This window comes from Myotis daubentonii, chromosome 11 (genome assembly GCF_963259705.1).
Source record: "Myotis daubentonii chromosome 11, mMyoDau2.1, whole genome shotgun sequence".
Classification (NCBI taxonomy): domain Eukaryota; kingdom Metazoa; phylum Chordata; class Mammalia; order Chiroptera; family Vespertilionidae; genus Myotis; species Myotis daubentonii.
This window is the reverse complement of record NC_081850.1, coordinates 18,665,706-18,682,887: the sequence shown is the minus strand read 5'-3', so window position 1 is coordinate 18,682,887 and position 17,182 is coordinate 18,665,706.

The window sequence follows — 17,182 nt, the reverse complement described above, 5'->3', positions numbered from 1 at the left end:
GTCTAAGATTTCATCACTTTTAAGACACACTGTTATTTTGTGTACTACTAAGTGAAGAGTGCTGCCAATTAAACTGTGACATTTTAGAGAAGTTAAACTGTGAAAAAAATGTGTATTTTAGAATTGATAAAAAAAGAGATGAAGCACATATTTATTTAGATCTCTTTTGATTTGAGAAAGACTAATTAAATGAATTAGTTGCAGTCTGACTTTGAAGTAGGATGGAGTGTTATTGGCTTTGGTGGTAGAGGGAAAAATATGGTGAGTCATATGCTGGCCTATAAACTCCTCTGCCTGGAAGTAACAGGCTTCGTTTTTACTCACATTTCATTGGCACAAGCAACTTATTGCTATGCTTAACTTGAACACAGGGGGAGGGACAGTATAATCGTATATTTGACCTGGAAGCATGAGACCAGGAATATTTGTGCAAAGCTTATGATTACCAATTTGTTTGACATTTTGATTTTTAAGCTCACTTCCTGGGTTATTTGGAGGTCTTGATTTGAGGGCTAGATTATGCTAGAGAAATATAGTCTAGCCCAGTGGTCGGCAAACTCATTAGTCAGCAGAGCCAAATATCAACAGTACAACGATTGAAATTTCTTTTGAGAGCCAAATTTTTTAAACTTAAACTATATAGGTCATTACATTGTTATTAACTTAATTAGGTACTCCTAAGGCTTAGGAAGAGCCACACTCAAGTGGCCAAAGAGCCGCATGTGGCTTTCGAGCCCTAGTTTGCCGACCACGGGTCTAGCCCAATCATTGCTATTCAGAGAGAGAGAGAGAGAAAGTGGGAAGGAGAGAGAGAGAGAAACATTGATGTGAGAGAAACACATTGACTGTTTGCCTCTGGTATTCACCCCAACTAGGGGCTAGGAGAGAACCTGTAACCCAGGTACATGCCCTTGACCAGGAATCGAACTCATGACCCTTTGGTGCAAGGGTCAACTCTTTCACCACTGAGCACACTGGCCAGGGCTTCTACTATTCTTTTTGAATTATCTATTTCTCCTTTCATTTCTGTCAAATTTTTCCTTACATATTTTTGTTGCTCTGTTATTAGGTGCACATACATTTAAATTGTTACATATTCCTGGTAGATTGAGCCTTTTATTGTTATAAAATGTTGCTCTTTATCTCTAATAACATTTTTAAAAGTCTGATATTAGCTTGATATTAGTATAGCTACTCCAGCTTTCACGTGGTTGATGTTTGCATGATGCATCTTTCCCTATCAGTTGACTTTCCATCTATTTGTGTCTTTGAGTCTAAAGTGTTGCTCCTATGGATAACATATAGTTGAATCTTGTTTTTTTAATCCAGCCTGACAATCTTTATCTTTTGATTGGCTTGGTCAATTCATTCACATTCAACGTTATTAATATTGTGATAAATTATGTCTGCTGTTTTAAATTTTTTTATGTCTCATGTCTCTTTTTGTTCTTCTATTCCTCTTCTCTTACTTTCTTTTGCATTGAGTGAATATTTTTGATGTAGCATTTTAGCTTTATTGTTGATTTTCTTTTGAGTTATATTCATTAGTGATAGCTCTAGGGTTTACCATACATATTTTTTAATTATTCAAAATCAGCTTTGATTATGCTAGCTTAATTCTAGTAATAATAGAAAGTACTACTTCTATATAACTCTGTTTCATTTATCCAATTTTTGTGGTGTTATTGTTATACATATTACATTTATTAATGATATGAACTCAAAAATCCATAGTGTTCATTTTTAATTTAACATTTATAATTATTCTTTTAACCCATAATATCATTGAGCTCTCCTCTCCTACATTTTCTGTTATTAACAAATATGTTACTCATATATTACATTTCCATATGTTATAAATCCAACAATACATCATATGTATGTTTTATCTTGTACAATTGATTTTTAAATCAGTTAAGAGAAGAACCAAGATGGCGGCATAGGTTAACGCCGGAGTTTGCTGCTTTGAACACCTACTTCAAAAGTGAAACTAAAAGACAGACCGGACATCACCCAGAACCACAGGAACGCTGGCTGAGTGGAAGTCCTACAACTAGGAGGAAAGAGAAACGCATACAGACACTCAGAGGAGGCGCAGTGCTGAAGTCAAATTCTGAGGTGCGGAGTGGGCGGAGCCGGCTGGTGGCGGAGGGCACGGTTGGCGTTTTCAATCGGGAGGGAGTCGCAGACTCTGAGCTCCAGATACAGGCGAGTCTTTAGGGACCCAGACTCAAACGGGAGAAGCGGTCAGAGCGAGTGCAGCTTTCTCTCCGAGCTTTGCAGCGGGTGCTGGGACTCAGAGAGGCAGAGCCCCTGGAGACAGGACTGAGAGCCGCCATAACTGCTCTCTCCGGCCCACCCTGTTGATCCTGTGCGACCCGCCCTGCCCAAGCCCTGCACAGAGGCATTTGCCGGATAGCCTCAGGCAAAGGCTAGATTAGCACCTCCCTAGAGGACAGAAGTTCTCTCACTGCTGACACAGCTGATTCTCATAGCCACTTGGCCTGGAGGTCAAACCCTCCCTGGTATTAGCTACAACAATCAAGGTTTAACTATAAGACTGCGAACAAAGACCACTAGGGGGTGCACCAAGGAAGCATAACAAAATGCGGAGACAAAGAAACAGGACAAAATTGTCAATGGAAGATATAGAGTTCAGAACCACACTTTTAAGGTCTCTTAAGAACTGTTTAGAAGCCGCCAATAAACTTAATGAGATCTACAAGAAAACTAATGAGACCTTCGATGTTATATTGGGGAACCAACTAGAAATTAAGCATACACGAACTGAAATAACGAATATTATACAGACTCCCGACAGCAGACCAGAGGAGCGCAAGAATCAAGTCAATGATTTGAAATGCGAGGAAGCAAAAAACACCCAACCGGAAAAGCAAAATGAAAAAAGAATCCAAAAATGCGAGGATAGTGTAAGGAGCCTCTGGGACAGCTTCAAGCGTACCAACATCAGAATTATAGGGGTGCCAGAAGATGAGAGAGAGCAAGATATTGAAAACCTATTTGAAGAAATAATGACAGAAAACTTCCCCCACCTGGTGAAAGAAATGGACTTACAGGTCCAAGAAGCGCGGAGAACCCCAAACAAAAGGAATCCAAAGAGGACCACACCAAGACACAAAATGCCAAGAGCAAAAGATAAAGAGAGAATCTTAAAAACAGCAAGAGAAAGAAACTCAGTTACCTACAAGGGAGTACCCATACGACTGTCAGCTGATTTCTCAACAGAAACTTTGCAGGCCAGAAGGGAGTGGCAAGAAATATTCAAAGTGATGAATGCCAAGAACCTACAACCAAGATTACTTTATCCAGCAAAGCTATCATTCAGAACTGAAGGTCAGATAAAGAGCTTCACAGATAAGGAAAAGCTAAAGGAGTTCATCACCACCAAACCAGGATTATATGAAATGCTGAAAGGTATCCTTTAAGAAGAGGAAGAGGAAGAAAAAGGTAAAGATACAAATTATGAACAACAAATATGCATCTATCAACAAGTGAATCTAAGAATCAAGTGAATAAATAATCTGATGAACAGAATGAACTGTTGATTATAATAGAATCAGGGACATAGAAAGGGAATGGACTGACTATTCTTGGGGGGGAAGGGTTGTGGGAGATGTGGGAAGAGACTGGACAAAAATCGTGCACTTATGGATGAGCACAGTGGGTGGGGAGTGAGGGCGGAGGGTGGGGCAGGAACTGGGAGGAGGGGAGTTATGGGGGGGGGAAAAAGAGGAACAAATGTAATAATCTGAACAATAAAGATTTAATTTAAAAAAAATAAAAAAAAAGAAGAGGAAGAAGAAGAAAAAGGTAAAGATACAAATTATGAACAACAAATATGCATCTATCAACAAGTGAATCTAAGAATCAAGTGAATAAATAATCTGGTGATCATAATAGAATCAGGGACATAGAAAGGGAATGGACTGACTATTCTTGGGGGGGGGGGAAAGGGGTGTGGGAGATGCGGGAAGAGACTGGACAAAAATCGTGCATCTATGGACAAGGACAGTGGGTGGGGAGTGAGGGTGGAGGGTGCGGCGGGAACTGGGAGGAGGGGAGTTACGAGGGGAAAAAAGAGGAACAAATGTAATAATCTGAACAATAAAGATTTAATTAAAAAAAAATAAAAAAAATAATAAATCAGTTAAGAGATGAAAATTTTAAAATATGCAGTAGTAAATCCTTTATAATTACGTAATTATTCCTACTGGTGCTCTTTGTGTGTATGAATTTAAGTTACTATCTGAGGCTACTTGCTTTCAGCCTGAACAACTTCCTTTAGTATGTATTGTAAGACAGGTCTGCTATCAGCAAATATATATATATTTATTGGAAAAGCCTTCAGGTCACCTTCCTTTGGCAGTGATAATTTTGCTAGCTATAGAATTCTTAGTTGACTGGATGTTTTGAACATTGATTATGTTAACCATTGCCTTCTGACTTCTCCTGAGATATCAGCTATTAATCTTATTGTAGTTTCATTGAAGTGATGCATTGTTTTTCTTTTGCTGCTTTCAAGATTTTCTTGTCTTTGACTTTTAGCATTCTTAGTAGGGTGTGTCTGTTTATGGCTCTCTTTTTGTTTCTACTTGGAGTAAGTTGAGCTACAAACAAAGCCTTTTCTTTTGGAACACATTAGGAGCCATCTATTTTATAGTCTCTTCTTCCCCCAAGCAAAATCTCTGAGTTATTTCTGGATCTGGCCATGGCGACAGTGACAAGCATTTTTCTGAGTGACATCTCAATCTTGGAATTGAGTGGTTGGTGAAGAAAGTGAAGATAGCATAACTTTGCAAATAGAGAATACAGAAAACAAAGGAGAACCCTGTGTATTGGATTAAAATTACAAATATCAGGGTAAATCATACAACACGCACACATATACACACACCTGCACATACTAGTTCTGTTGGTTTTTCTGGTACTCTTCTCTTTTAGAAGCTTTCATGAGGTAAAATAGGTCCTGTGTAGATTTAACAGCTATGCTAATAACATGAGGCTAGCCCGGCCAGTGTGGCTTCGTTGGTTGAATGTCATCCCATGCACCAGGAGGTCACTGGTTCAGTTCACAGTTAGTCCTCATGCCAGCATTGTGGGGTCAATGCTCAGTGGGGCATGCAGGAGGCAACCAATCAATGTTTCTCTCTCTCTTTCCCTATCCCTTCCTCCCTATAAAATCAATAAAAACATTTTTTTAAAATGTGGCTGGCCCTGACCAGTTTGGCTCAGTGGATAGAGCATTGGCCTGTGGACTGAGGAGTCCCGGTTCGATTCCGGTCAAGGGCATGTGCCTTGGTTGCGGGCACATCCCCGGTAGGCGGTGTGCAGGAGGCAGCTGATCGATGTTTCTCTCTCATGGATGTTTCTAACTCTCTATTCCTCTCTGTAGAAAATCAATAAAAAATATATATATATTTTTAAAAAATGTGGCTGGTTTACTTAGTGTGTTTTGCATTGAATAAGTGACAGAGGCTCATTTACTTAGTAAATTAGTTGACTTTTCTTTGCCATAGGCTTTTTTTTTTTTTTGCAAACACATTGTTTTATATACACAGAAGACCAGATAAAAAGCATGAAATTAATTTTCATTAGAGAGGGTACAAACTATATCCTCTTGCTGACAACGTTTCTAAGACCAAGTAAATATAGTTTAAAAGTTAAATAAAAATTTAATCTTGACAAACTTGTAAGATTTTCAGGGATATAAAATTTGCTTTTTGTGTAGGACTGATGATTTGCATGAATCCCAATTAGACATACATTTTTCATTGCACATTAATGAACCATTCACACTATAGTGGCAGGAAGTAGTAAAAAACAAAAAGTAAATGACATTAAGATGAAAAATGTTTTATGGTGTATGTAGATTTGCATTATTGTCCTTGTGTGAAAATGAAGGTTGCCACTTCCTCCTTTTTGTGAAATGTTTAAATACCTGAAAGGGGGTAGGGAGAAAGATTTTATATATATATATATATATATATATATATATAGAGAGAGAGAGAGAGAGAGAGAGAGAGAGAGAGAGAGAGAGAGAGAGAATATCAAACCAAGCAAAATATTTTGCATAAATTTTTGAAGTAATAAAGGGAACTTTAAAAAATATAATTACTGGACGAAAGAGGTGAAGGGATTAAGTTATAAAACCGTCACAGGGCTGTAAAGTACAGCATAGGGAATATAGTCAAGAACATTGTAATAACTATGTTCGAGGTGGGTGCTATTGAAAGTAAACTGTAATTTAAAAATAAAAAATAAAAAGCCAATCAATAGCTCAATTTATTACAGTTTATGTAAAACAGGTACATGAAAAATGACATATGATACATAATGGATATTATTCAAATTATTCCTCAATTTTAAATAACAAATAATCTGCAGAATATGCTAAGCAAATGGAAAATGTATTTGTCCTGGGAAGTTGATTAGTGCTCACATATCTCTGCATCTCAGAAGAAAAATAATGAGTAACAATAATTATTTTTAATACTTACCATGGTCATTGGTAAACTTACTTTTTAATCATATTCCAGAAGTATTTTTGACTTAGATCTGAAGTAGCAAAATTCTGTACAAAGGGAGACTTTGGAAGCCTATGAAATATGAGAGAAGAATAACAAGGTTGTTCAGTAAAAGTAGTTCCATCATTAAACCTTTGAAAATGTCAGTCAAAATCTAGTTATTCCTGCAGCTGGAAAGATCCAGTGTGGCCAATTCCCCATAGTACATCTTCCACACTTCGCCATTCAGGTGGAACTGCTTGAACACCCACATTTTGTGCTTCACTTCCTTCTCTTCCCTGAGTTCATTCCCTTTCATTTCTATTGGTAGCTCTCAGTCTGATCCTCCCTGCTTTGAATAATTCACCATCTAAATGAAAGTAACAACATCAAAGCATCCCAGACTTAGCACACTCCATTCTAGCGTGGGCTCCCACGGGTTGATCTGAAGGAGACTGAAGAATTAATCACCCAGGATAAGAGCCTCCAGCTTTTCATACGTTTAATGTTCAAGCCACTTTCAGGGGAAAAAAAAATTCTCCCCTTTTGTTTTTGCGTTTAGTTTTCTAAACAGTGTCATTCTGTTTCTACCCCAGCTCCAAATCCCCAGGATGCCTTGGCACCAAACACATGTAAAACAAATAAACACCTTCTTGCACACGCTAACAAGTGCAGCAATTAGTCTCCGAGCACAGCATGCTCCCCACCACAGCGTCTCACTTGGTGCTGGTTGCTATTGTAGGAGAACAACTTGGAATCAGCAGCATTTGTTTGATCCTCTAGTTCTCACCCATCAGCGTGGCAGCTTCTGTGCGTCCTCTTCACATCACCAGTTCTGCACCCCTCCCAAAGGAGCTGCCACTCAGCACCCAGCACTTTACTTCTGCAGGTCACCTCGCCACACCCTCGTGGAACTTGCAGCAGCAGGTCACCCTCGCTCCATATGGGCTGTAATAACTACGCTCTCTGGTGTGAATTGCAGATGATACCAGTCTGGGCATTTCCCACACCCTTTCCTTTTGTTATGCAGAAATATACTCATAAAATAGTATTAATAATCTTTGGTGTATATCCACAAGCAGCCTGCATTTGAAGATGAAATATCACTTATATGTACCTAAGATGATATATTTAGTAGGTAAGTGAGAAAAGACTTTTTTATTTTATTTATGCCACCAAAATTTTTTTCTCTGAGTTGATGCAGAAATTGGAAAGTTGGATATGAAGTTCCTACCTGTGGCTTTATTTGATAAGCTACCCTACCTTCCTAATGATTTTATTTCAGAAATGGCAGATTGTGTGTGTGTGTGTGTGTGTGTGTGTGTGTGTGTGTGTGTGTGTGTGTGTTGGGGCAGGCCAGGGGGAGGTGGAGGGCTCAAGCATGTTAAAATGTCTTTTATCCTAAAAAGTGCATTAAGGTCTGAAGCAGAACTCATGATTGATCAGTGGTATACAGTGGACCATATTTTCTTGTGTAAATTAGTGTTAGGTGGAATCGGAATCGAATGTATCCAGCTGTATGACAAACTGCGATTGAACTTTGTTTCAGGGAACTCACTTCTGCCTTTTCTCAGCATTATTCGTCAATCTCCCTACCCTTTCTTCAGGAATGCGGGGCACATGTAGATAAATACCGTTGATAAGCTCCCAGTTGGTTCTGGCCTCAGCTCCCTGGCTAAGTGTATGACTTGGGTAAGCTGAGTAACCTCTCTGGGATTCAGTGCTTCATCAATTACACAAAATGCTTAAATTAAGTGGTTTTCATAAGCCCTTTTATGGTTTTAAAGTCCACAAGTTTTATTCTTATTGAAAAATTCTTGCACTTGGGGGATTTGATTCTAAGTGCTATCCTAAGGAACTCTGCTTCGTTATTCTGTGTAAATGATAAAGAAATTTAACTATTCTCACACTTAACAAACACTTATTGCACCCAACTATGTATGAGGCACTGTGCTTAAAGTTAGATACAGTGAGTACAACAAACAAGATACTCTCCCACCCTCAGGGAGATTATCATATTCTACTGTATAAGACAGATAAGTAAGTAATCAGAAAAATAATTATACGTTACATAAGTGACAAGAAGGAAATAAAGAGCTAAGATTGAGAACAGTCGGGATGGGAGGGAAGTACTTTATGTAAAGGAATCAAGGATAGCTCTGCAGATTTTGGTTTCTTCAGAAATCTTGGTCAGGAGGAAAGCCACACTGACTATTCTTGTTTCGGTTGTACTCTTCTTCTGAAAGGAGAGGATAGTGGTGTGGGAGGAATGTGAAGTGTGATTTCAGAAAAGCCCAGTGGAAATGTGCCTTTGCCTGGTGCTCATCAAGTGTCTTGGACAAGCCTCTCAACCTCTCTGCACTTCTTTTCTTGCTGGTTATGGTGCTTATAAGGACACCCATTCACCAAACTGCTGGCAGATAACAGTTGCAAAATAGAAAAACTTCTCTGCCAACTCTTGTATAAGTAGTCAACCTTTTAAATTTAAATTTTATAAACCTACCAGTGAGACAAAGATTTAAAAATCAGCAGCAGATGCCCTAGTCGTTTTTGCTCAGTGGATACAATGTTGGCCTGTGGACCAAAAGGTCCCAGGTTTGATTCTGGTCAAGGGCATGTACCTTGGTTTCAGGCTCCTCCCCCACCCAGGCCACGGTCTGGGTGCATGCAGGAGGCAACCAATCCATGTGTTTCTCTCACATCAATGTTTTTCTCTGTCTTTCCCTCTCTGTTGGACTCTCTCTAAAAGATCAATGAAAAAATATCCTCGGGTGAAGATTAATAACAACAAATAAATAAAAATCAGCAGGCAACACTCCCCCCCTTTTTTTTTCTTAATCTTAGCAAGAAGCAAGAGAAACCACAAGCTAGAAAGGCACAGTGGAAGATGAACAGGAAGGCAGAGAGTCAGGCTGATGGATAAAGATAGGTTTGCTGTGGCCAAGAGATAGCCACAGTTTTCTTCTTTCTTCAGTCCCATTTCCACCACTGTATCCGCCTAGTGCTCCTTCCCTAACTAGATTTTTTAAAAAATATATATTTTATTGATTTTCCACAGAGAGGAAGGGAGAGAGAGAGAGCTAGAAACACGATGAGAGAGAAACATCGATTAGCTGCCTCCTGCACATCTCCCACTGGGGATGTGCCTGCAACTCAGGTACATGCCCTTGACCGGGATCGAACCTGGGACCCTTCAGTTCGGAGGCCAACGCTCTATCCACTGACCCAAACCGGTTTTGGCCCTAACTAGATTTTTACTCTTTTATTCTGTAAGTAGTGAATAAGACTTTCCTTACTGGAATAATCTAGAGATTTAGCAAAATGCAAAGCTGGGAAGTCTTTATTAATACTGCAAGGCCTATAAATATCACATGTGAAACAGTCATATGAATGAACAGCCCTTCAATTGGAATTACAGCACAAATTTAGCAACATCCATTTAGAGTGTTCATTACCCAGTTGGAGAATTTATCATGGATGCCATCTCCTACATGTCTTATGTTCCAGACTTCAGCTAGTTTTTAAGTTGCTAAACCAACAAGAGAAACTTCTTATTTATTATCTATTTACCATATAAAGGAGAATTCTATTTTGTCTATTTTCTTTAAAATGTTGCTATCAAAATGCCAAGCCAAATGTTTAGTGCTGATAGGACTGCATTTGATAACAGCCTTAGCAGATCCTTCCTGGCTTTGCATATAGCAATAGCTACAAAGTCCCTTGACAAGACTTATCCAGTTTAGCCTATGGTGACTAGGATGTTCGCATCTATAAATATGTAAGCCACGCTCAGGCTTTCAAAGATGCTGATTAAGAGCTTCAGCTGAATTTGTTTGGGGAAGAGAAGAGTGATTTTTTGCTGCTATGTGATATGAAGTTAAATCTACAAAGTTGAGGAAATAGATGATGCAGGAAGTTGTTTCCATATTTTGGTTTTCATCCTAGTGGGTTAAGCATTCTGTAAACATGCACAGAGTTTCTGAATGCTTCATTGTTAGGCAATGTTCTCTGGCTGAGGCTGTTAGAGGAATGCCTATCAAATGCTTTGCAGAGGAGATGGCATGATAAATGTCTGAGTTCCTAGATGATAAGCAATGTGAAAACGTGCATTCAATAGTTAGAAATAGAAGAGCACATTTTATGGGTTGTGGGTATTTATCTGTTTGTCTTAAGCAAATGTCCACCATGACAACCACAGTTTGTATGCAGTTCTGCCATTCACCCTTCCTCTTTATTCCAAGTACAATGATCCCACGATCATTTTGTGCTTTTGGCATTAAGGAGTTAAAGGAGTGATTCTACCAAATGCTTTGCGACTTACAAAAATAACCATCTGTTTTTTAACGCATCCTTAGGCAATTTTAACTTTTGTTGATTTCTTTAAGAAATATTGGTCACACACAGACACAAAATTCTAGCTTCATATATTGCTATAGAATATCTTTAAAAGACTGATCAGAGAAACAAGAGATTGAGTCAACTATGTGTCATTATGATAACTTTTGTACATTACTTTTTAATTTTAAAAATGTATTTGTAGCCAAGAATTTATTACTTTTTAAAGATTTAGTTATCTTTTGCTGTGACAAAATACTTGCCTTCCTAGAGAAAAGCTGAGATGTCATCATTTCTTGGGGAGTAGATGGGAGCGCAGAGTTGAAGAGATAGTTGAAATAAAATAAGAATTGGATCTCTTTTAAATTTTAAGAAATTTTGATAAAATCAATATAAACAGACTTACATGTTTGTATTTTCGAGTCCTTATTAAAAACTAGGAGAGCCCTAACCGGTTTGGCTCAGTGGATAGAGCGTTGGCCTGTGGAATGAAGGGCCCCAGGTTCGATCCCGTTCAAGGGCATGTACCTTGGTTGCGAGGATATCCCCAGTAGGGAGTGTGCAGGAGGCAGCTGAATCGATGTTTCTAACTCTCTATCCCTCACCCTTCCTCTCTGTAAAAAAATCAATAAAATATATTAAAAAAAAAAAAAAAACCAGGAGAGATTGCTAGCTAGAGTTTTTGTGTCCTAAACTGATTCTCTCCAGAGCTTTGAAAGTGTAGGTGTGCACTTGAACTTCACTCTTAACACAGAGAAAAGGACAATCTGAGAACTATTGGGATTCAACCTTAGTAATAATCAGAACTTTATGTGACTTCTGTTTTAACTGACTTTAAAATAAAATAGTCTCAGAAACAAAACTATATTTTATTGTTTCTGTTTGGGGAAAGGAACATATATAGGTAACACAAGTGAATTTGTCTATAAAACCAATTCCACTTAACATCCTGCTACTAGCACATTTTTATGAAGGAAGCAAAACCCAACCTTCCAAAAGAGTTCAGTCCTAAAATTATCATACAACAATTTAATCTATATATGAAAGTAACCTCCTTTCACTTACCTTTTTCAAAATATTTTGAGCACCTGGGGTGTGTGTGTGTGTGTGTGTGTGTGTGTGTGTGTGTAGGATTGTTAGAGAGTCAACCACACATATCCAGATGTTGATGTTTCCAGTTGGCCTTAATTGGCCTCCAGCCAAATCTGTTTACCTTGAATGTAAGTGTTGAAGGGAATACACAAAAATTTCTGAAGTTTATTTTTGTGGAAATTTTAAATATCAAGCCTGGGTGGTGCTGCTCAGGGGCTAGAGCATTGGCTTGTACACCAAAGGGTCTTTGGTTACATTTCCAGTCAAGGGCATGCACTTGGGTTGCAGGCTCCATCCTGAGCCTCGGTTGGGGCCTGTGCAAGAGGCAACCAATGGATGTGTCCCTCTCCCCCTCCCTCTCCCCCTCCCTCTCCCTCTCCCCCTCCCTCTCCCCCTCCCTCTCTCTCTCCCCCTCCCTCTCCCCTCCCTCTCCCTCTCCCCCTCCCTCTCCCCCTCCCTCTCCCCCTCCTTCTCTCTCTCCCCCTCCCTCTCTCTCTCCCCTCTCCCTCTCCCCCTCCCTCTCTCTCTCCCTCTCCCTCTCCCTCTTCCTCTCCCCTTCTCTCTCCCTCTCCTTCTCCCTCTCCCTCTCCCTCTCCCCTTCTCTCTCCCTCTCCTTCTCCCCCTCCCTCTCTTTCTCCCCCTCCCTCTCACTCTCTCCCTCCCTCTCCATTCCCTCCCTACCTCTTTCTTACTTTCTAAAAAAAAAAATCAATGAAAAATAAATCCTCAGGTGAAGAGTAACAATAAAATAAAATAAGAAAATTTGAAGAAACAAATTTATTTATATAGGAGTATTGACTTTTTTCTTAAATGGGCTTTTGAAATGCGATTATTCTAATTGCTCATTATGCATCTACTACCTAAGTTAAATAAATTGTTTTAACAGGCTAAAACATCTTGTTTTCATAATTAAAACTGATCTGAACATCATTGGGATAAAGATGACCAAAGTTTTGGAATTCAGCACACACTCTAAGGAGAAAAGCTACAGTATTCTGTTTGACCCTAACATTGCACAAGCAATAAAAAAAAAAATTAGATGAAAATAGTTCTGATGTGCTCGGTGATCTTTAGAAGACTAGATGAATGTACCTCTCAAAGCACTTTTGTGATACAGGAAATAATTATTTGCCTAATTGCAGTAAATATGCGATGAAGAAAAAGGGTTTGGGGGAAATATTTATTGTCAGAGGCCATTTTCTTTACACTCACGTATCTTTATAAACTTAGTACTTTTATTGAGAATAAAGTTTAGTTTTTGATAATGTATTGTTATGTGAAACTTGATACACGCATTATATACATGCATATAATATGTTGTGAGTCTATCTATATGTTAAGCATAAAATTGCTCTCTGTACTAAGCAATACCAAAGTGAGGGCAAGTGTACTATTCAGGTTGAGTGAGGAGGTCCCATGGACAAAATAATTGAATCTTCACCTACACTAGGAAGTCTTAAAGATTTACCTTAAATATCAAGGAGGATATTTGAAGGCATGCACAAGGAGAAGGGCATTACAACCAATTCTGTATTTGGACAATAAATGGTAAAATATGATATAGTTCCATAACACTCCCCGCATTCAGTGACATGTCAGTGTCATAGAGTTTCAATGGGAATTGTTTTTGATATGTAAAATATAGAAAAATATCAGGATTGAGATGATACTACCCCAGATTTAGACATAGGAAATGGAAGATATTTCAGGCCAAAGCAGACCTAAGTATTTGATTTGAACCTGTTTGCAGGATAATCACCACAATCAGCTCTATTTTTTGCTCAAGTAAAAACAAAAATAAATATTACTACAATTTGTTGAGCACCCAAATAGCTTTAAGACACCTGGTTGTGACTTTTTCAAAGGACTGTATAATTTTTACTGTTCTACAAATGAGGATATAAGATGTGTCCACATAGCAGAGGCCTAGGATTAATTGAGGTTGTGGAAGATAGTACAAAAACACTAACAATGACTCAAAAAACCTATACTCTTCTAGTCAAGATGTATAAAGTTATGTAAGTCTCTGTTTTTAGAATGGGGAATGCAGATGTTACAAGAGGGAAGCAGCTTGATAGAGCTCTATTTGAATCATCCTCCGCACACTGGTGGCATTTTCTTGGCTTCTGTAAAACTACTTTTCTGTTTATCTTCCTTTCTGCCTGCAATTTGCTCACCTCAGATTTTTGACTACTCATTTAAAAATATATATATTGATTTCAGAGAGGAAAGGAGAGGGAGAGAGAGATAGAAACATCAATGATGAGAGAGAATCATTGATCGGCTGCCTCCTGCATGCCCCCTATTTGGTACAACCCAGGCATGTGCCCTGACCGAGAATTGAACCATGACCTCCTGGTTCATAGGTCAATGCTCAATCACTGAGCCAAGCTGGCTGAGCTGACTACTCTTATTTTTGACATCTCTACCAAACCAGTATATTTTCTCAAGATGATGTCAGTCTTTATGCAAAGTGACAAAACCTATCTTATGTATTTATCATTACATGCACAGTAGTTAACATTATTTTTTTAGGTCTTGGCTATCACCTGAGCTGATGTTCATTGTTTCATAAATATCTTCAGAAAAACCAACAGTTATTTTGGCAGCTTCTCAAATACCGTAAGTCCAAACCTAAAAATATCATCTTTACATGATCCCATCCCCCAACACAAGAGTTCTCTTTTTCAGTTTCTCTTCTTTTGCCTCTGGTATATGAAGACATTTTCTCATGTCCCAGACTAGAACATTTCAAGCCATTATTGTTTCTTGTCTTCACATTTTCTATCAAATCTGTTTCTAAGTCCTATTCCATACTATTCTATTCTATTCTATTCTATTCAATTCTAATCTATTTATCTATCTAACTGTCATATTCTATTCTGTTATGTAATTTTCCTATCAATTACACCTTTGATTTACCCACTTATTTCCATTTCCAGTTCTATAATTTAGGGCTTCCAAATCTATTTTCAAATTATTTTTTCAATGAGCACTCTGATATCTTTCCTTATTCTGTTTTTTTAAATATATTTTTTATTGATTAAGATATGACATATGTGTCCTTATCCCCACGTTACCCCCACCCCCCCAACCCCCCGCTCATGCCCTCACCCCCCCCTCCCCCGCCATTGTCCATGTCCATTGGTTAGGCCTATATGCTTGCATATAAGTCCTTAGGTTGATCTTTCCCCCTTACCTCCACCCTCCCCTACCTTCCCTCCAAGGCCCGACAGTCCAATCAATGCCTCTCCGTCTCTGGATCAGTCCTTGTTCATCAGTTTATGTTGTTCATTATATTCCACAAATGAGTGAGATCATGTGGTATTTATCCTTCTCTGACTGGCTTATTTCACTTAGCATAATGCTCTACAGTTCCATCCATGCTGTGGCAAATGGTAAGAGCTCCTTTTTCTTCTTCCTCTTCTTAAAGAATACCTTTCAGCATTTCATATAATGCTGGTTTGGTGGTGATGAACTCCTTTAGCTTTCTCTTATCTGTGAAGCTCTTTATCTGACCTTCAATTCTGAATGATAGCTTTGCTGGATAAAGTAATCTTGGTTGTAGGTTCTTGCTATTCATCACTTTGAATATTTCTTGCCACTCTCTTCTGGCCTGCATGGTTTCTGTTGAGAAATCAGCTGACAGTCGTATGGGTACTCCCTTGTAGGTAACTGACTGTCTTTCTCTTGCTGCTTTTAAGATTCTCTCTTTATCTTTTGCTCTTGGCATTTTAATTATGATGTGTCTTGGTGTGGTCCTCTTTGGATTCCTTTTGTTTGGGGTTCTCTGCGCTTCCTGGACTTGTAAGTCTATTTCTTTCACCAGGTAGGGGAAGTTTTCTGTCATGATTTCTTCAAATAGGTTTTCAATATCTTGCCCTCTCTCTTCTTCTGGCACCCCTATAATTCTGATGTTGGTACACTTGAAGTTGTCCCAGAGGCTCCTTACGCTATCTTCATATTTTTGGATTCTTTTTTCTTTTTGCTTCTTCGGTTGGGTATTTTTTGTTTCTTCGTATTTCAAATCTCTGACTTGATTCTTGGGATCCTCTTGTCTGCTGTTGGATCTCTGTATATTATTCTTTATTTCAGTCAGTGTATGCTTAATTTCTAGTTGGTTTTTTTTCATCTCCTCCAGGGTCTCACTAAATTTATCGGCGGTTTCCATAAAATTCTTGAAAAAACTTATAAACGTGGTTTTGAACTCTATATCCAGTCGTTTGCTTTCCTCCATTTCTGTCATTTGTGACCTGTTTCTTTGTCTCCACATTTTTTATGCTTCCCTGTGTTGGTAGAGTGGTTTTGTGTGCTAGGTGTCCTATAGGGCCCAGTGGCTCAGCCTCCCCAGTTACCTGAGGTGGACACTCTTGGTGTACCCCCTTGTGGGCTTTGTGCACAGTCTTGTTGTAGTTATGCCTTGATTGTTGTAGGTATCACTGGGAGGAATTGACCTCCAGGCCAATTGGCAGTGAGAATCAGCTGTGTCTGCAGTGGGAGAACTTCTGTGCTGAAGACACCCTTCTGGGGCAAGACTTGCTTCAGTGGGGCTTTGGTGCTCACTGAGTCTGTGCCCTGAGTGTGTCCCTATGGATCTGAGGAGTTGTAATCTGGATGGTCCCCCTCTGACCACTGGGTACACGGCTCTTGGATCTAAGGAGGTGCTAATTTAGTCTCTGCCTGAGGTTACCCAGCAGGAGCTACGAAAAGATCTGGAGATTCCCCTTCCTTTTTTGGAGTTTGGAGGGGCCCAGATGAGGCCCAGCTGTGAAGCAATGCAAGCTGCTGTGAGGCCTTGGGCCTTCTCTTGGAAGTTCTGGGTCTGTGTGGCCCAGCTGTAATTTGTTAGGTAATTTTCAGGTTGCAAAGGGCCAGGGCATTCATATGCAAAAGCCTCTGCCGCAGACTGGGTGGGGCGGGACCTCAAGGAATCAACAGGGCAGAGCAAGCAGCTATGGCAGATCCTCAGCCCTGCCCTAAGGGGCCGCGCATCTCAGTGTCCAGGTAATTTAATTGCTGCAAGCACCTCTCAGGGAATGCCACCCTCGAGTTCCGAGTTCTGCCCGCTGCCAGACAGTCCAGTTTCTCCCTGTATGAGTCCTGGGTCCCCAGAGACTTCCCGGAACCGGAGTTCAGAGCAGTCGGGAGCTTGTGATTCCCTCCCAATTCAAAAAGACAGCCGCATCCTCAGGTACCAGCCCCCTTCCACGTGTGAGCCTCCGTACCTTTGC